Genomic DNA, 21,126 nt, shown 5'->3' with positions numbered 1-21,126 from the left:
CCCCCCCCCCCCCCCCCCCCACCCGCCCCCCACCCCAACTCCCCCTCCGTCTGTGTTTTCCCAGCCCGGAGTGGCTCTCGGGGATGGTTGCGAGGGTTTGAGGGAGGATCCGACAGGCAGACGGGCGGGGTGACGTGAGGATCAAGTCGGGAGGAGGTCGAGGCTGAGGCGACGGGATCCACGCGCCCTGTGTTGGTCATTTCATCGCTGCTTTGGGGGGGGGACAAATAACCAGCATCCCCTAAAAGACAATAAAAGAAATGGCCTCTGATGCTTTTGTTGCACAAGCTGTTCATCGACAAGAAGGCTTCTGATTCCATAACATGTTGCTTCCGTTTGAAGACACTTTTTTTTTAAATAGAAAAAGAGGAGGAACACCGGATATTTGAATACAGATGGATTTGTGTGAGAAGAAACGATGACGCCTGATACACGTTGAATTTCCTCCTGTCGTCTGCGGTTCCTATGGCATTCATTCATGATTTGCTGTTATACTGTCTTCGTCGGTCTTGATGCCGAAGGAGGTAATTGAGTTAATTTGGCAACGTGTGCGCGCACGGTGCTTTTACGCGCAAAACAGCGCCGATCTGACTCGCGCAGTTGAAGTTCCCTGCCTGGCTCGAGTGATCCCATCACCTTACACAAAAGTGTCACTCGTTACTTTCGTCGTGTAATTACAGCCATTAGTGCTGTCGTGTCGGTATTATAGCACATGAACTCACCGTGCACGTTCACGAGTGGCGTGCGTCTGGACGTAGCTCACCGGTGGCCTCTAGTGGGCAATTTAAGGCAGTGACAGTCACCCGGATGCCAAGTTATGCCCGTCAACGTCTCAACTATCCATGGACTTGTGACTGACTGTTTGCCAATCATGAAATACTTAGCTCAGTTCGAATATCCTTTATGAAACCATCTATACTTACATTTTGTACAGCTCTTTTCCTGGTTAGGGTCGCGCGCAAGGAGGGCTGTTGTGTCCCAGCTGACTTTGGGCGAGACCTAAAAGACTTTTCGTCAATGCGCTACTACCACGTCGCAATTAGAGAAAGCATCAATACTTTCCAAAACACAACACCACGTACTGTACATCATGTGAAGCCAGTTTCCAGGGGGTCTATGACAATAACACTAAGCCATAAACACATACTACCAATAAAAAAATTTTTTTTGTGTGTGTGTGTGGGGGGGCTTGAGAAGTTGAAGGGGCCCCCCTGAAATAGGCCTAGCGACGCCACTGCCTAACATGACAAAACATTTGTTTCCATAAAATGCATCATACCCACCTGAGATGCTGATTATTAAGTCTGTGAATGTGTGCAGGCCGCTGCAGATGGGTTATGTTAGTCGAAGTTTGCTGTAACAAGTTTTGCGCCAATCAACCAATCAGAGTACAGAAAGATGCTGACGTCATTGCAGGGCAGCGCCCCGTGAGGAGGAATTTCATATCCGATTGGTTGAAAAATAAATCAAATTTCACCTTCAAACTAGGACTGTTTGAGTCTTAAATTAACCTAGGAAAAATGTTGAACACAGCTGAGAACAATAGCACACTAGCCAACGACTTGAATACCTTCTACTGGAGATTTGAAAAGGACAGTTTCACACCCCAGACCCACCCGGCCGCACCCCCGACCACAATCACACCTCTGACTTCTGCGTTTACCATCCATGAACAGGATGTGAGACGCATCTTCAAACAATAAAAGATTAACAAAGGGACAGGCCCAGACCATGTGTCCCCATCCTGCCTCAAAGTCTGCGCGGACCAGCTCGCGCCAGTCTTCACTCAGATCTTCAATAGATCTCTGGAACTGTGCGAAGTACCGTCCTGTTTCAAACGCTCCACCATCATTCCAGTCCCCAAGAAATCTGCAAGCTCGGGTCTAAATGACTACAGGCCGGTCGCCTTGACATCTGTGGTTATGATGTCCTTTGAACGTCTCGTGCTGGACCACCTCAAGAGTGTCACAGGTCCCCTGCTGGAGCCCCTGCAGTTTGCCTACCGAGCGAACAGGTCTGTGGATGATGCAGTCAACATGGGACTGCACTTCATCCTAGAACACCTCGACAGTGCAGGGACCTACGCGAGGATCCTGTTCATGGACTTCAGCTCAGCGTTCAACACCATCATCCCTGAACTCCAAGCTTCTCCAGCTCAGCGTCTCACCTGCCATCTGCCAGTGGATTTACAGTTTCCTGACGGGCAGGAGACAGCAAGTGAGGCTGGGGGAGGCCACCTCATCCACACGCAGCATCAGCACTGGGGCGCCCCAAGGTTGTGTCCTCTCTCCGCTGCTCTTCTCTCTCTACACGAACGACTGCACCTCACCGCACCCGACTGTCAAACTCCTGAAGTTTGCAGATGACACCACTGTCATCAGCCTCATCAAGGACGGTGACGAGTCTGCATATTGACAGGAAGTGGAGCGGCTGGAGCTGTGGTGCGGCCGACACAACCTGGAGCTGAACATGTTCAAGACTGTCGAGAGGATCGTGGACTTCAGGAGGCATCCTTCGCCACAGCTGCCCCTCACGTTGTCCAGCTGCCTTGTGTCAACCGTCGAGACCTTCAAGTTGCTCGGAATTACAGTCTCTCAGGACCTGAAGTGGGCGACCAACATCAACTCCGTCCTCAAAAAGTCCCAGCAGAGGATGTACTTCCTGCAGCTTCTGAGAAAGCACGGCCTGCCACGGGAGCTGCTGAGGCAGTTCTACACAGCGGTCATCGAATCAGTCCTGTGTTCTTCCATCACAGTCTGGTTTGGTGCTGGTACAAAAAAGGACAAACTCCGACTGCAACGGACAATCAAAACTGCTGAAAGGATTGTCGGTACCCCCCTACCCACCCTTGAGGACTTGCACACTGCCAGGACTAAGACAAGAGCGTTCAAAATCCTCTCGGACCTTCTGCATCCCGGTCACCAGCTCTTCCAGCTCCTTCCCTCAGGTAGGCGCTACCGATCAATGCAAACTAGAACTAGCAGACATTCCAACAGCTTCTTCCCTCTTGCAATCAACTTCTTAAACTCCTAACCTACAATTCCATTACAACATGCTGGCAATTTTTTGACTTGAATTGGGACCAATTATGTATTACTCGTGCACTCACTGTAGTTGTCTCGCCATGCTGCACTATTTGCATATACTGGCCACTCATGCCAGAGTAGCATCTGCCCCATTTGCACACTGATTGAGGAGTATCTGCAACATTTGCACAACTAACATTGTCCCAGATTATCGCACTACTCGTCACTTTAAACTGCATAGACTCCTTGAAGTCTCGGCGCCCTTTGCACAATGGTCATTGCACCGGACTATTGCAATATTAGTCTTTCGAACTGCTCTAAGTGCTAGAAGACTCTGCATCTTTTTGCACAATTGTCAAAAAAAAATAAATGTACCGGCATTACCAGATAACTACCAACCATTTACTGCTCAGTGACTGTTTTTTTTTCCTGTCAATGTCTTTATGTCTCCAAAGTGTTCTCTGTCAATTGATTGTCTGTTGTCGTACTAGAGCGGCTCCAACTACCCGAGACAAATTCCTTGTGTGTTTTTTGGACATACTTGGGAAATAAAGATGATTCTGATTCTGATTCGGATTCTGATGTTTGTGGGAGGAAGCCAGAGAAAACACACGCAAGCACGGAGAGAACATGCAAACATCACAGGGTTGGAAAACCTCTAAGATCAGAACTGTGAGGCAGGTCCAGGTCTGCCAACCACTCTTTCACCATGCTGGCCCTGTTGGGAATAAATTAATAAGATTTCTTGGAACAAATATCAGAGTTTATGTCATGGTCTGTGTTTTGGTCTGCGTGGTGGTTAGTTTTGTTTCATGTTTTCCTGTGTTATTGTTATTGTGTCCACCTGTTCTCATCAACCTTCGCCCTTGTGTCGACCAATCAGCTCCCTCCAGCCGCTCGTGTCTTGTCCAGGTGTTCCTCGTTGCCGCGTCAATCTGTTAGTTCCCCGGTTTCTTTCGGTTCATTGTCAGGTGTCATTGTCTCTGTCTGTGCCACGTCATAGTCGCCAGTTGTCGCTCAGTTATTTCCCTCGTCATGTCTTGTTTCCAGTTTTAGGTTTCTTCAAGTGTTTCTTTGTTACTTTGGTTATCAGTTGTGGGACTTTCCATGTTCCTCGTTTTCCTTTTTTGGGAATGAAATATTTTTGGAGACTCCCGCACTCCTGCCTCGCCTCCCAGCTTCCCGACACTTGGGTCCTCCACGTTTTTGCCTTGGCTTCCTCACCTTCAAAAACTCTAATTGTGACAGTTTAGGCTGTAAATGTAAACTTCAGGGCTTCTGATAGTGTTTCCACCCATAGAGAAGGCCTTGCTGGCCCTGACGTCTATCTTGTTATGCAGTCCGCTTACCGTACCATTGATTGTAATGCTAAAATATGTCCACTAGGTAACAGTATTGATGTACATATGAAAAGTCCAACCACTAGAAAATACTGCCCATTCCCCCTCATCCCTATTATAATTTACTTTGAGGTTTCGGTTAAATTAATACAACAGGAAAACAAGGGTGTAAACTCAAACTGAATTGATTAACCTCAAAAATCATTTTAAACAATTGCAGTATTGTTTTTAGTGTTATGAACGCTAAACCTTTTGGAGACATATTGCTGTTTAATATTTAAAATGTAATTTTAAAGCTGAGCCATGCTCAGCTTTGGGAGCACTTGAGGTAAGAATATTAAATTTCCTTTGTTTGCTTTGTGGTGACAGAAAACTCTTTGTTAATGCATTTCTTTTGTTTGTTTTTCATCCCTGTCATTATTCAGTGATGTAATTATTAATCAGTTGAACTGAGCTAAGGTATGCTTGTCATTTGTCTTAAAACATTTTAAAAATCCCAGTGATGGGCAGCAGCCTAATGCAATAAAAATCACTTTGCTGTAAATAAACATCAGAATAATTAAGAAATAAAAAAATAAGCAGAGGGAGTATTTCAAACTCCCCTGTTGCCCAGCCAAACTGTTCCAGCACCAAAGGCATACAGATCCACCATTCTGCAAGGCCATGCAGTTGAACAGGACAGGTTAAAAAAAAATCACTTTGTTACTTGTTGTAGAGTTGTACTCAAGTATTTATTTTTCTGACGACTTTTAACTTCTGCTCCCTACTTTTAAAAAACGATATCAGTTACGATATACTCCTTACTTTGTCAAACTTGGCTTGTTATTTTTTTTTTAACCAGACAAGGTAAAATGATGTACAAGAGTTGTAAAGTCAACCATGGTTGAAATCTTAACTGATTTGATTGACTGATTGATTGAGATCTTGCAGGGAAAAAAACCAAAAACAAAACAGGGACAGTAGGTGAACCATGGGGCATTATCGAAAGGGACCTAACAGATTTGGAGAAGCAAGATATTCCCCATGTAAGACAATTTTTCGACGTCAGATCCAAGAATCATTTGTGGCGAATGAAAACCATCCATCTATTTGCTATACCCCTTATCCCCACCAGGGTCGCGGGTATGCTAAAGCCTCAACACCCTGTACTGGTCGCCAGCCAATCGCAGGGCACGTAGAAACAAACAATCATTCGCACTCACATTCACGCAAGCAAAAATTCTGTCTAATCTGAAAAAAAAAAAAAAAACATACTGGTTAAGGTTTTTCTTTAGTTGTTATCATTAGATAATTTCACGTATTTTTTCTTTAGTCAGTCAGTTTACAGTTACATTATCTTAACACTGTTTTGAGAGTGCGTCCAGTGATTTTTTTTCTCTTCTTTTTTAGTCTCGGTATGAGAAAATTTAAAAACTTTTGATGCCAAAATGTCTTTTCCATTATGTGCCCCCAAAAATGTGTTGGAATTTGCATCACGATGCTAACTAAAATTTTCTTCTATTGCTTATTTTGCCTTTTCCATGAAAAGGAACACAAATGCATTTTAGTGAAGGGCAACACATACGAACTCACATGATATTTCGGAAGCTGTTTTTGTATTACAGTCATACACTTGCCTTTATTGTGATGCAAGAAGTGTATTTCAGTGGGCCATCTGCAGTCGCTCTGTTTTTGCCTTTACTATGAATGCCTAAGTCCAAATCATTAATGACATTTTAGAAATAGGGCTTTAAGCGTGGCTGTTTCAGCATGGGAGACATTTACCCATATAAGAACAAGGCGGCATAAAACAATTGCTAAATTAGATTTTTATTTTTATTTTTTTTTTTACAGGTTTTTACCATTATTGATCTAATTATGTGAAAATGATCTAATTGGCAGCTCACTTTTGTACTACATTGTTGTTCATTAAAAAAAAAAAAAACTTTTACTTAAACACATGGGTTGAATCAGTGCTGTACAAAAGTCTTTTTTTTTCTACTTTTGCCCAGTGTCAATACTGTATATACTTTTCCCACCTCCGTCACATTAGTTGTGTACGTGTAAGTGCGTTTTGCCAAATATACTGTCCAAAATATAATTTCGACGGACCAATACCTTATTGTGGTTTTGTCCAAGTTGTGCTAGATTTGTATTTTATTTCATTTGTATTTTTTTCCAGGGTGTGTAATTTGATGTGCAGCCGCCCAGTCAGCCGCAGTGTGCTCGTATATGGCGCTATGCTGGTTTCGGGGCGCCGCCGCCGCCGCCGCCGCTGCCCCTGCCGCCGCCTGTCAGCTCTCACTGCTCTCGAAAGGAGCTGAATTGTTCGGCACGTCAACATTACCCGGGTAAGACTGACTTTGAATTCTATTTAATGACAGGAGAGCGTTGAATCGTCGGCGAGCGTCGACAAGCTCTCCTCCGATTGGGGCATCGCCGCTTCTCCTGCAGAGCATCCCGAGGAAACGGCGGATGCTGATCTGCTAAGCCAGAGGATGAACGTTGCGCATCAGAGCTAACAATAGGGCGGCTCGCTTCGCTGCCATTAAAACGCCCACTCAACTCTTTACAAATATGCTTCAGGATGCTTACATTCAACTCTACAATTCGTGTTGGTGCATCCGCGAGCATCTCTTTGTCGGGTAAGCGTACGGATTATTTACGAGAGGCCCGGTGGATCGCATTCATTTCCACACGCATGACACTTTTGCTGTAACAGCTTCATCAAACGATTGGTGCGCGTGAGTTCCTGTCCGAAATGAGCTCTTGGACCTCTCTGTTATCTTCCATCTGTCACACTCTCACGCACTTCTCCAACAATTGAATGAGGGATTCCGTGTTCTAGATAGATAGATAGATAGATAGATAGATAGATCAGATGTAAACATGTAGTGAAGTTGTGAATTTCTTTACATGGGTTTTTAGCAAACAAAAATGCATGTTGATCACGGATTGTGAGTGTCACTCTGTGTCAGCAGCCATACATGGAGATGGCAGGCACTTGCTGGCGTAGTTGCTGGATTTTCATGGTTCTGAGGGTGGGAGATGTGACGCCCACAGTGTTTGTCCTCATCTTCATTGTCAGATTCTGTTTAAACCCCCCCCCCACCCCATCTGCATGATAACCGTGAGTTCGAGACGACACTGGTTTCCAGACATCATGATTTTCATCCATTCAATTTCCAAGGCTTCCATGCAATATTTGGTTGAATTCATACAGAGATACTAGCAAACGTGTGAGGCCACCATCAGCTATGCTTTACTGCAGTAAAATTCTGTAATTGCAGTAACTACTAGTACATACTGTACGGTGAGCAGGATTATGCAAAATGATTTACAGGTAACTGTACAGTCGTAGCGCATGGCACAAGGAAGAAACAATTACAATTTGGTGAAGATCAGAATCAGAATCATCTTTATTTGCCAAGTATGTCCAAAACACACAAGGAATTTGTCTCCGGTAGTTGGAGCCGCTCTAGTACGACAACAGACAGTCAATTGACAGAACACTTTGGAGACATAAAGACATTGACAAAAAACAATTGTGCAAAAAGATGCAGAGTCCTCTCGCACTTAGAGCAGTTCGAATGGCTGATATCGCAATAGTCCGATGCAATGACCATTGTGCAAAGGGCCCTGAGACTTCAAGGAGTGTATGCGGTTTAAAGTGACGAGTAGTGCGATAATCTGGGACAATGGTTGTGCAAATGTTACAGATACTCCTCAATCAGTGTGCAAATGGAGCAGATGCTACTCTGGCATGAGACAACTACAGTGAGTGCACGAGTAATACATAATTGGCCCCACAGAAATGTGACAACGAACTCAAGTCAAAAAATTGCCAGCTTGTTGTAATGGAATTATAGGTTTGCTGTTTAAGAAGTTGATTGCAAGAGGGAAGAAGCTGTTGGAATGTCTATTAGTTCTAGTTTGCATTGATCGGTAGCGCCTACCTGAGGGAAGGAGCTGGAAGAGCTGGTGACCGGGGTGGGGAGGGTCCGAGAGGATTTTGCACGCCCTTGTCTTAGTTCTGGCAGCGTGCAAGTCCTCAAGGGTGGGTAGGGGGGTACCGACAATCCTTTCAGCAGTTTTGATTGTCCGTTGCAGTCGGTATCAGTATAAGGCATGGATACAGGAATGTATTTTCACCATTGAAGTCACTATAAGGCATGAACGGAACATTCCACTTCCCAGATTTATAATCGTGGTTGTCAAACTGTCCGTTCTGCAGTGACATTCTTATTTCCCGCTTCTCTTCTTCCACAAACGATGTGGGGGAGATAGGTACATAAGGTCCGCGGACATATTGAAGTCACCCGCGGTTATCACCAGCAAATTTTTTGGTTATTTGAACACATTGCCTGTTGGAACATCGGCCAAGTGACAATGCTCCAGTAATCGCTGAGTCCTCTTCCGGTTATAGAGACATCTCCATGTGCCGCTATTAAAGGGAATGAAAGAAAGCCGCTTCGACTGGACAGGATTGAAGTCGGCTGTTTTGACACCCACACCAGCGCAGGCTTACCATTTTTTAAATGCCCTGGGCTACGCTGTGCCACAAAATTACCAAAACCTGGTCCAGCCCAACGCTAAGAGTTTGCGCTAGTCACAGAAATAGAGCCGGAAGTGTATATGCAGTACGTCTAATGTAGTCTACAGCAGACACCAACTTTAGGGAACTAATTATTTACAGTATGTTTTCTTGACTAAGTAAAGACAATTTTCATTTTGTTCTGATGGTGACCGAAGCCTTTTGCACAGTTCTGCACATCAGTGATGTCAAATGGATGCATTTCTGTTTCTAAAATAACAGCTAAACATTTAGCCCAGATCTAATATGCTGGTTAAATACATTTTGAACTGTATATTAGGAGAAGGGGCTTCACTGGATTTGGGTTCAAATTGCGACAGGTTGGTGTATTGAGTGGAGACCTGAAGGGGAGTGTGAGGAAGAAAGTGATGTGTTTGGAGGTAGCAGATGTGTGCCAATAGAAAGTAAAGGGTCCCTGCAGAGCTATGACAAACTCTTAAGAGTGCGGAGGATGTACACGTGTTGACATGCGTATTGTGAGTGGATTGCCAGGTTGTCTCCTCCACCTCGTTCCCATCGGGACCTTCACAGGTCTTCCCACCTTTTCTGCTAATAGTGTGCCCCGCTTCCTCTGAATCACACCTTTGAGAATGTCTCACTCCCCTGCTTAGTCGATAGTTTGCTATATAGCACCTGCACTCAAGGACAAACACCTTCCCTGCAGGCTGGAGGGATTTTATTCATACTGCAGCGGGAGGATACTAAATCGGTCTCCAAGCAGGGAGGCAAAGCAGTGCAACAACTGCCAACCCTGCCATACAGATGAGACATGATGAACTATTTGTAAACAAAATTAATGAATTTAAGCCTAATAAAGCAAAAGCAATTCATTGGACTTTGCGTCATGATTGGCACCAGCAAAGGGAACGTATTTAGTTGTTGTATAGGATGATGTTGTGTTATATATTCTTAAAAGCTTTGCTCTGCATTGTAGAATACACAGATTAGTTTGCTAGCTCTCTACAGTATATTACATCATGTGTTAACTTCCAACTGGAAAGAACCCAATCAAGCACAGGGAGACACAGAGAAATGTCCAATTTGATTTTTTCCTACATCAGAGTCATGCAAGATGGAAGGCAGTATCACAATTACATTAACTTCTTTCAAAATGAAGCATACTGCAGAAATCCTGAACTACTTAAGTCAGCCTCTTTTGCACAGCTCTTAAAAAGTAATTGAGCAAGGCTGTGGAATACTCTGCGATATGTATTTCTGCTTTGCTAGCTTCTTTTGATTTCCTTTTTTATTGAGACTATGCTGCTGTCGAGAGCTTCTGGCTGGCCAACCCATACCATTAATCTGACAATGGATGCTTATGCTATATTCTTACTAAAGATGCTCTACTCTGGAATACAGCTAGTTCTGATTAAAAACAGGTACTAACGGAACATGCAAGAATCAAGGTCAGATTGTGTAGATCATTCAGGAAAAGGGCAGTCTGGTTGACGTTCCTCATTCTTGACAATTCGTCCACTCGTGGTTTTCGACACAGTGTTCATGCTTTTTTTCCTTCTACTTAAATGTATTTGACAGGTTCAGCTGATATACAGTGTGTTACATACATATAACATGTAGGACACAGAAGCAATTGTTATACAAGTGAAAAGGCAACAAGCCAACCTGAAAAGGCAAAATAAGATGGAAGCTATAAGAAAAATATAACATACAGTCAAACCTCGGGTTACAAATTTAATTTGTTTCCTGACCCCGTTTGTAATTTGAAATGTTCGTAAACTGAGGTATTGTTTCCCATTGAAATGAATGGAAATGCAATTAATCTGTTCTAGCCTCCAAACCTAGTTATACTTACCTTTTTTATCATCCATCCATTTTCTGAGCCGCTTCTCCTCACTAGGGTCGCGGGCGTGCTGGAGCCTATCCCAGCTATCATCGGGCAGGAGGCGGGTTACACAGCCAATTGTAGGGCACATACAAACAAACAACCATTCACACCCACATTCACACCTACGGGCAATTTAGAGTTGTCAATTAACCTACCATGCATGTCTTTGGGATGTGGGAGGAAACCGGAGTGTCCCACGCAGGCTCGGGGAGAACATGCAAATTCCACACAGGCAGGGCCGGGGATTGAACCCCGGTCCTCAGAACTGTGAGGCAGACACTCTAACCAGTTGTCCACCGTGCCTGTAAAGACTTTAGAATTGGAGTAATATGCTCTGACCTTTTTGTTCTGGTCAGAACGCGAGCTGCGGCATTCTTAATGAGCTGAAGCTATTTAATGCACTTTTGGGGAAGTCCAGTCAGAAGACCATTACAATAGTCAAGTCTACTTGTGATAAAAGCATGGATGAGCTTCTCCTGGTCTGCTTGGCACACGCAAGCCTTCACTCTGGATATTTGCTTCAGATGGTAGAAGGCAGTTTTAGTAAAAAAAAATTAAGATTTGATATGACTGTTGAAAGTCAAGTCTGAATCGATCAGTACACCTAGGTTTTGGACTTGGTCTTTGGTTTTTAAAGAGAGTTACTCAAGGTATTTACTTTATATAGTAATGGTAAGACACTTAACTTTATAATAACTTGTTTTTCAACATAATATTACAATATTACATATCATATTCTTCATATTTAATGATATTTGGCACAAACAAGCACAACAGAAATCTCACTTGGATTGCACTCACCTACTCTTAAATATCTGATGCCTCCTTGTTTGTAAAACAGGTAATTCGTAACCTAAATTTCCACTACTTCATTAACCAAAAGTAAAGTGACTGCCAGTTCTGTAATTTGTGGATTTGCATTTTTCAACTGACTTTATAGAAATACAGTCAATATTTGAAATTAATTTTGCATTATTTATAACATCTTCAAATACTTCCCCAGGCATTAGCCATTGACAGTCATTAGCACGAGAGAAGTCAGTCTCCACAATTCTTTTGTCGCTTGCTATAATTGTCACATTGCTCAAGCCATTCACGGCTTGCATCATCAGCTAATCAAATGCAAAGTCAAAGTTTTAATAGGTAAACTATTAGATCTTGCAGGCAAAGACGTTGCTTGCAACAGAATGTTCTTTGAAAAGAAACAAGGAATCCTTTCTGACTGCTGACCATTCATCTCTTCTGATAATTAGCAATAGGTATCTGATACAGACGATTTGTGGCCAAAAATGGTCTCACCCATTCATTTCCTTTTTTGTCTTATTACCATGAAGTTTAAATGAAACCTACATCAAGACTACAAAAACCTCCAAATACGTAATTATTATCAGATCTTTATATATGCCTCCTGGTAATGAGTTTGGAATTGATCTAAGTTGAAGAGGAACCTGCAGTTGAGGTTCAGACTGTTATGGAACTATTTGTTTGCATAGAAGTCGTGTCATATGACTGAAGATTATAAAAACTCACTTTGACTATACCTCTTGCCACCAGGATTACATTTTATTGGTAATCGGATGTTCATTGAGTGACAGCATCAGTACACTTACACAACCAACGCAAGAAGAATGGTGGCTTCTGCTGCACTACAGACTGTGACGACTGCTATGTAGAGTACTGTTCAAAAGTCTTAGGTCATCACTAGCTTACTTTTTATAAAGACCCTTTTTTACAGCAGTAACTCAATAACTAATCAGAATCATCAGAATCAGAATCACCTTTATTTGCCAAGTATGTCCAAAAACACACAAGGAATTTGTCCCCGGTAGTTGGAGCCGCTCAAGTACGACAACAGACAGTCAATTTACAGAACACTTTGGAGACAGAAATACATTGACAAAAAAAAAAAAAAAAAAAAACAGTCACTGAGCAGTAAAGGGTTGCTAGTTATCTGGTAATGCCGGTACATTATTATTATTATTTATTTATTTATTTATTTATTTATTTTTTGGGCGGCACGGTGGCCGACTGGTTAGAGCGTCAGCCTCACAGTTCTGTGGACCCGGGCCCGCCTGTGTGGAGTTTTCATGTTCTCCCCGTGTCTGCGTGGGTTTTCTCCGGGCACTCCGGTTTCCTCCCACATCCCAAAAACATGCATTAATTGGAGACGCTAAATTGCCCGTAGGTGTGACTGTGAGTGCAAATGGTTGTTTGTTTGTATGTGCCCTGCGATTGGCTGGCAACCAGTTCAGGGTGTACCCCGCCTCCTGCCCGATGACAGCTGGGATAGGCTCCAGCACGCCCGCGACCCGAGTGAGGAGAAGCGGCTCAGAAAATGGATGGATGGATGGATGGATGTTTTTTTTTGACAATTGTGCAAAAAGATGCAGAGTCCTCTAGCACTTAGAGCAGTTCAAATGACTAATATTGCAATAGTCCGGTGCAATGACCATTGTGTAAAGGGCGCTGAGACTTCAAGGAGTGTATGCGGTTCAAAGTGACGAGTAGTGCGATAATCTGGGACAATGTTGGTTGTGCAAATGTTACAGATACTCCTCAATCAGTGTGCAAATGGAGCAGATGCTACTCTGGCATGAGTGGCCAGTATATGCAAATAGTGCAGCATGGCGAGACAACTACAGTGAGTGCACGAGTAATACATAATTGGCCGCACAGAAATGTGACAACGAACTCAGGTCAAAAAATAGATTAATACAAAAAAAAAAACAATGTCCACAAAATGTGTGGAGGAATGGTTCATGAGGGAACAACAAATGAAATGTAAACACCCAATTATATTTTAATCAATTTTGGTAATGATCTGGATAATATGGCATTATTTCTTTTCATCATGTGAGTCAATATGATATCAATGGAACCGCCCTAACCCCAGAATCATAATGGCACATCCCCCCATCTGCTGTGTGTCCTACATGAGCTAGAAAGTAGTCTGCTAACTAACAAAAAGATAGACAAACAAACCCAAGTACAAACCTCTATGAATTGTTGAAGCCTTTTTTTAGAGATTGAACTTTTTTATAGTTCAGCCTTGGTGAATGTCTGCACTTTACTTACGCATCATTATATATGATAATTATGGAATTACTAAACAGCAAATCTAATGGTGGCCGGAAAGTTTTGCAGAGTAGGCATATACAGTAAATTTACTAAAAAAAATAATAAATAAATAAATAAAATAACCGGTCATTATTTTTTGTGGTCTAACCAATGAGCAGATCATGTGAACAGGCTCATTATAGGAATATGTGGTATAAGCGTAACCACTGGAAAAGTTAGATTTTTTTTTCCCTTGTGTGGTGAAATTCCTTAATAATGTAATATTTGCTCCTATTTTTCCTTCACTTTCACAGCATTTTCATGTAAATCAATGAGTAAAAAATCAGTTTCACGCTGACTAAATCATGTCACACTGGGAGGAAAGCGAAATGACGAATTGAAAGAAAGCCCAAAGGAATCCCTTGTCCCCCAGTGCATGCTTGCTGAAAGAGGAACCCATTAATAGCATTGGCAACATTCAGGAAGATATGGGAATCAAAACATCATTATTTTCCTTTAACGCCTTGTGTTAGCTGGCCCTCCACATTATAATATGATCATTACAAGATTTGAAAGTTTTAGGATTTGTCATCGGGGTGCCACGGTGACCGACTGGTTAGCACATCTGCCACACAGTTCTGAGTACCTGGGTTCAAATCCGGCCTCACCTGTGTAAGAGTTTGCATGTTCTCCCCGTCCCTGTGTGGGCTTTCTCCAGGTACTCCGGTTAACTCCCACATTCCCAAAACATGCATGGCGGGGTCATTGAAGACTCTACATTTTCCTTAGGTGTGAGTATGAATGGTTGTTTGTCTGTTTGTTCCCTGTGATTCGCTGGTGTACCCCTCCTCTTGCCCAGAGTCAACTGAGATGAGTGCAAGCACACCCGTGACCCAAGTAAGGATAGGCGGTATGGAAAATTGATGGATGAATTTGTTATTGTCCTTGACTTGAATCTGAATTTCCCTTCAATTTGAAGTAACAACGGTGAGGATGACTCAGTTTAATAAATGCAAATCTAATGCTTATACTTCTTCTTTTCCTTTCGGCTTGTCCCGTTAGGGGTCGCCACAGCGTGTCATCCTTTTCCATGTAAGCCTATCGCCTGCATGCTACTCTCGAACACCAACTGCCCTCATGTCTTCCCTCACGACATCCATCAACCTTCTCCTCTTCCTCTAGCTCTCTGGCCTGGCAGCTCCATCCTCATCATCCTTCTACCAATATACTCACTATCACTACTCTGGACATGTCCAAACTATCAAAGAACATCAACATCTTCATTTCCGCCACTTCCAGCTCTGCTTCCTGTTGTGTCTTCAGTGTCTCTAATCTGTACATCATGGCTGGTCTCACCACTGTCTTATAAACTTTGCCCTTCATCCTAGCAGAGACTCTTCTGTCACATAAGACACCTGACACCTTCCTCCACCCATTCCAACCTGCTTGGACCCGTTTCTTCACTTCCTGACCACATTCACCATTGCTCTGGACTGTTGACCCCAAGTATATAAAGTCCTCCACCCTTGCTATCTCTTCTCCCTGTAGCCTCACTCTTCCCCCTCCACCCGTCTCATTCATGCACATATATTCTGTCTTACTGCGGCTAATCGTCATTCCTCTCTTTTCCAGTGCATTTCTAACTGCTCCTCCACCTGCTCTCTGCTTTCACTGCAGATCACAATGTCATCTGCAAACATCATGGTCCACAGGGATTCCAGTCTAACCTCATCTGTCAGCCTATCCATCACCACTGCAAACAGGAAGGGGCTCAGAGCTGATCCCACCTCCACCTTAAACTCCTGTGTCACACCTACAGCACACCTCACCACTGTTCTGCTGCCCTCATAGATGTCCTGTATTATTCTAACATACTTCTCTGCCACTCAGTTCCTCTCTGGGTACTCTGTCATAGGCTTTCTCTAGATCCACAAAGACACAATGTAGCTCCTTCTGACCTTCTCTGTACTTTTCCATCAACATCCTCAAGGCAAATAATGCATTTGTGGTACTCTTTCTGGGCATGAAACCATACTGTTGCTTCCAAATACTCACTTCTGTCCTGAATCTAGCCTTCACTACTCTTTCCCATAACTTCATTGTGTGGCTCATCAACTTTATTCCTCTATAGTTCCCACAGCTCTGCACATCACCCTTGTTCTTAAAAATGTGCACCAGCACACATTTCCTCCATTCCTCTGGCATCTTCTCACCCACTAGAATTGTGTTGAACAAGCTGGTTAAAAACTCCACAGCTACCTCTCCTAGATGCTTCCATACCTCCACAGGAATGCGTTTCCATTTTTCATCCTCTTTAATGCCTTTCTAACTTCCCCCTTACCAATCATTGCCACTTCCTGGTCCACCATACTTGCCTCTTCTACTTGTCCTTCGCTCTCATTTTCCTCATTCATCACCTCCTCAAAGTATTCTTTCTATCTGTCCAGCACACTACTGGCACCAGTCAACACATTTCCATCTCTATCCTTAATCACCCTAACCTGCTGCACATCCTTCCCATCTCTATCTCTCTGTCTGGCCAACGTGTATAGATGCTTTTTTCCTTCTTTAGTGTCCAACCTGTCATCATATGCCTCTTGTTTGGCCTTTGCCACCTCTACCTTTGCCCTACGTCGGATCTCAATGTATTCCTTTCCCCTCTCCTCGGTCCTCTCAGTGTCCCACTTCTTCTTAGCTAACCTCTTTCCTTGTATGATTTCCTGTACTGTGAGGTTCCACAACCAAGTCATCTTCTCTCCTTTCCTGCCAGAAGATACACCAAGTACTCTCCTGCCTGTCTCTCTGATCACCTTGGCTGTAGTGGCCCAGTCTTCAGGAAGCTCCTCCTGTCCACCGAGAGCCTGTCTGACCTCTTCCTGAAAAGCGACACAACACTCTTCCTTCCTCAACTTCCACCACATGGTTCTATGCTCTGCTTTGTCTTCCTAATCTTTCTCCCCACCATCAGAGTCATCTTACACACCACCATCCTATGCTGTCTAGCCACACTCTCCCCTACCACTACCTTACAGTCGATAACCTCCTTCAGATTACATTGTCTGTACAAACTGTAATTCACCTGCGTGCTTCTACCTCCACTCTTGTAGCTCACCCTATGTTCCTGCCTCTTCTGGAAAAAAGTGTTCACTACAGCCATTTGCATCCTTGTTGCAAAGTCTACCACCATCTGTCCCTCCAAGTTCCTTTCCTGGATGCCGTACTTACCCATCACTTCTTCATCACCCCTATTACCTTCACCGACATGTCCATTACAATCTGCACCAATTACGACTCTCTCTCTGTCGAAGATGCTCAGAACTACTTCGTCTAGCTCCTTCCAGAATTTCTCTTCCACCTCTAGGTTGGATCCTACCTGTGGGGCATAGCCGGTAATCACATGATACATAACACCCTCCATCCATCCATCCATCCATTTTCTGAGCCGCTTCTCCTCACTTGGGTCACGGGCGTGCTGGAGCATATCCCAGCTATCATCGGGCAGGAGGCGGGGTACACCCTGAACTGGTTGCCAGCCAATCGCAGGGCACATAGAAACAAACAACCATTCACACTCACAGTCACAGTCACACCTATGGGCAATTTAGAGTCTTCAATTAATGCATGTTTTTGGGATGTGGGAGGAAACCGGAGTGCCCGGAGAAAACCCACGCAGGCACGGGGAGAACATGCAAACTCCACACAGGCGGGGCCGGGGATTGAACCCGGGTCCTCAGAACTGTGAGGCTGACGCTCTAACCAGTCGGCCACCGTGCCGCCACATAACACCCTCAATATCAATTTTCAGCCTCATTACTCGATCTGATACTCTTTTTACCTCCAAGACATTCTTAGCTAACTCCACGCAGGCGGGGCTGGGATTTGAACCCCGGTCCTCAGAGCTGTGAGGCAGTGTGCCAACCAGTTGTCAACCATGCCACTCCTTGGAGACCCATTATTTAAATTTTTTTAAATTCAAAGGACGCATACATGGGCTACCTTTTATGTGCCAGCGCACTTACAGTAGTTCACCTCAGCAAGGGAAGAAGGAGACAGATAGATAATGCATATTTTGTAAGTTTACAGTTAAACAAAAAAAAGTCAGCAGCTGTCAAAACAAAGTTTGAACTGTTTATGAACTCGATGAAAAGATTGATAACAGAAATGAAAGCTGCATGGCAGGCAGAGGTAAACAAACAGAAAGGTGATTGCTGATTGGTCAAAAGTCAGTCAGAGCGCATGGCTGGCAGCGAGCAGACGACAAAATGCGACATGCCAAGCCACGGATGGTTGAAAACTGGGCGAAAAGCCTCATGTGGCTTCATTTTACGATCAAAGAGGGTACCGTAGATGATATACGTTGTTCCCTTTGTTGCCAACACGCAAATGTAATTAAATATTGCCCAAATTAGTTGCCGAAGTTTGTGGAAGGTGTTGCATACAGCGGGCTAAAGAAAGCTAATGTTGACAAGCACAACCGTGCGGAGGCACATAAGAAGGCAGTAAATTTGGATGTAAATCCTGCAATATTATCTGAACTCTACAAAACTACTCCTATTGGACGGGCGTTGAGCCATGTCTAATAGCAAGAAGGATTGGGTCAGTAAATTCAATTGCTGGTGAGTTGTATAATGGTACTATATTATGTTTATAGCCCAAGGTGGAGGGATGAATTTAGTGAAACCATGAATGCTAATATTCATTGGGCTTGTTTCCAGTAATTTTGTATTTGCCGTGTGTAGGCAAATGGTACGCATAATTAAAAAAAAATACTAGTAACCAGAGAAAACAAACTCACTTTTGTTAATTTAGGAGAAAATAATAAGCCAGAAGCGACGCTTACGTTACTTCCAGTTTACCATAATTTTAAATTTAATTGTTAAAATAAAACTAATATGTCTCGAAAAGGGCACCACGTCACTTTTTATAGGTATAAAACTTAGGAAAAATGATGAGAAACCTATTTATCAGTCTCGTAATCTGAAGGTTGCGACACTTTATGAAATTTTGAGTTCTAGATGACAAAGGTTTACTTAAATTCAGAACACACACAAAATACAACCAAGAGTGTAATTTTATAGTATATTTAATGACATCTAGAAGGAAACACACAAAAGGGGTCTAATTAAAGAAAGAAAATAACACTAATAATGGTAAAAATAAGAAGAATCTGCGTACGATAAGAGGAACAGAACATCGTGTGTTGGACTAAAGTTGGAAATGTGAGCGTTTCCTGTGTCCAGTGTGGGGGGAAAAGAGAGAGAGAGGACAAAGTTGAGATTTTGTCTGAAGCTCGTAATTTTCCCGAAATTATTAGGCACTAATATTATAGTCTGGCAAAGATGCCGTGTCTACTCACGCTGGTGGCTCAGGAAGCAAGGCGACAGATTTGGTTGCAGACGAAAAAGATGTAGAAAAATAAAGCGAAATAAAAGTGGCGGGAGAAGAAAAATGGCTGGCCGTCACGCCTTCTTGGGAGAACAGGACCGTCTCTCTCTTCCTGCCTTTTTTTGTGGCTCGTTGGCAATTTCAGAGCAATCACGCTTGGCTGGGAGCGTGCTTGGTATCGTAGGAGCAGCTGCTCTGATCGCCTAGCGATGGGGCACATTGAGGCTGGGAAGCCAGGTCTGTTTTCGCGGTTACCGAACCGAATAAAGAAAGGGCAAAAGGGGGAGGGGTGGCCCACAGGCAGCCCAACTGGCAAGAGGAGAGAAAAAACACAAGAGAGCAAGAAGGTGTGAATTCAGAGTTAAATATCCCAGTGGGCAAGAGGGATTGCTGACTTGGAGAAGACCACACCCATCAGCTTGAATCTCGTCTACAAATTTGATCAAATGGGTTTAAACTCATATATTAATATAAAATAACTTCAAGTTGGTACTCACTTTACTCAGCGGTCAAGCATATCAGACTGAGTGTTTATACTTTCGGTTTGGAAAATCAACTGCTTATGATTCAAATCACATTTCATGCTGTTTGGAGTCACATCAAGACAAACAATCCTCAATATCTCACAGTTGCTCAGAAAAAGTTGAAAGCGCTTAAAGTTGACACACTGACACAGACATCAAGGCATACGTTTGGAAGGACTTTTATCCTTGGTTAAACATCAATTGAGAGTTCAATATTGGGACCATTGGTGCCTTATGTGCTCCAATAAAAGTTTTTTTTTAAGTTTGAATGCTTCCAAAACCTCTAGGTGTATTAGGAATATGTGTCGTATTCTTAGTCAGATGGTCTAAATTCAAACACAGCCATCAAAACCTACTTTATTTTATGTCGCATGCTAAAATGCTAGTTGCTGCAGGGAATGCTAGTTGCTGCAGTGAAGTTGTACAACATACAGGCTGTTTGCGCCTTTATTTAAATTAATGCCTTATCTTTTTGATACTCACAAGAAATGCCAAGTTTAAACTGAAATCTCGCTGTTAGTTTTATTTTATATTTGTGTTTCACATTGCCTCACTGGAAATGTAGACAAGAAAATACAGTTTTCTGCATCTGCACAATGTGAATTTAAGAAAATAACAGTTGATTATCTAAAAAAGGAAACCAATTGGTTGTTATTATTTTCTCTTGTGTATTCACAATTGCTCTATAACCAAGCAAAAATATATTTTATCCAAATATTTGATTATTCGATAGGACTCTTAGTAGTAGTACTAAAATATTCGATAGCTGCAGCCCTAATTGGATACATTTCTCATTTGTGACGGGTCTTTTTAAATAGTTGAAATAGTGAAAAAATTAAGCAGTCATACTATGTTGTATAATTCTTCATAGAATTCCTGAAAACTTACTATATTGTGGTATATCGTATATATATATATATATATATATATATATATATATATATATGTATTGTGATATAAAATGGCCCATATTATGATAGATTTTTTCCATATCACCCAGCTCTATTCCCATAGCCTACTCCTTCCTCTTCAGTCAGTCATCAATTTCCCAGTTTTTGTCCAGTCGAATCAGATTGTTGTTCCCTGTTGTTTTCGCTTCTAAGCTTTTTTCTTTTGTGAGTAAAGAATTTATTGGATTTCCTGGTGATAGATCACCCTGCTCAATACCACTATCACACTTTACAAACATTAATTTTATGCTGTTAAATCAATTTGCTAGCTCCGTCTGAAAATGTTCAACAATAACTGCTCAATTAATAACCTGATTGATTGAATGTACCAAACCACAAGATCAAAATGCAGTGCATTATAGGTATAGTCAAGTCAATATTATTTGCACAACAGCATACCATATGGTATCTTCTCAAAGCACATT

The 21,126-nt window shown here is 42.8% G+C and overlaps 1 protein-coding gene across 5 annotated transcripts in view; it reads left to right on the top strand.

Moving 5' to 3' along the window:
• The first annotated feature begins 6,574 nt into the window (after positions 1-6,574).
• apba2b (amyloid beta (A4) precursor protein-binding, family A, member 2b) overlaps positions 6,575-21,126 on the top strand; it is a 70,021-nt gene continuing 55,469 nt past the window's right edge. For 2 of the 5 annotated variants that reach the window (XM_061759326.1, XM_061759317.1), the window contains exon 1: positions 6,575-6,696. The gene's annotated coding sequence lies outside the window, so the exon portion shown is untranslated. Of the gene's footprint in view, positions 6,697-6,747; positions 6,991-21,126 lie in introns of those variants that run through there. The other 3 variants (XM_061759343.1, XM_061759334.1, XM_061759354.1) reach the window with 2 other exon arrangements.

Source organism: Phyllopteryx taeniolatus, chromosome 2 (assembly GCF_024500385.1).
Source record: "Phyllopteryx taeniolatus isolate TA_2022b chromosome 2, UOR_Ptae_1.2, whole genome shotgun sequence".
Classification (NCBI taxonomy): domain Eukaryota; kingdom Metazoa; phylum Chordata; class Actinopteri; order Syngnathiformes; family Syngnathidae; genus Phyllopteryx; species Phyllopteryx taeniolatus.
Note: the sequence above shows the minus strand (reverse complement) of the source record. Positions and strands in the feature narration are given on the sequence as shown.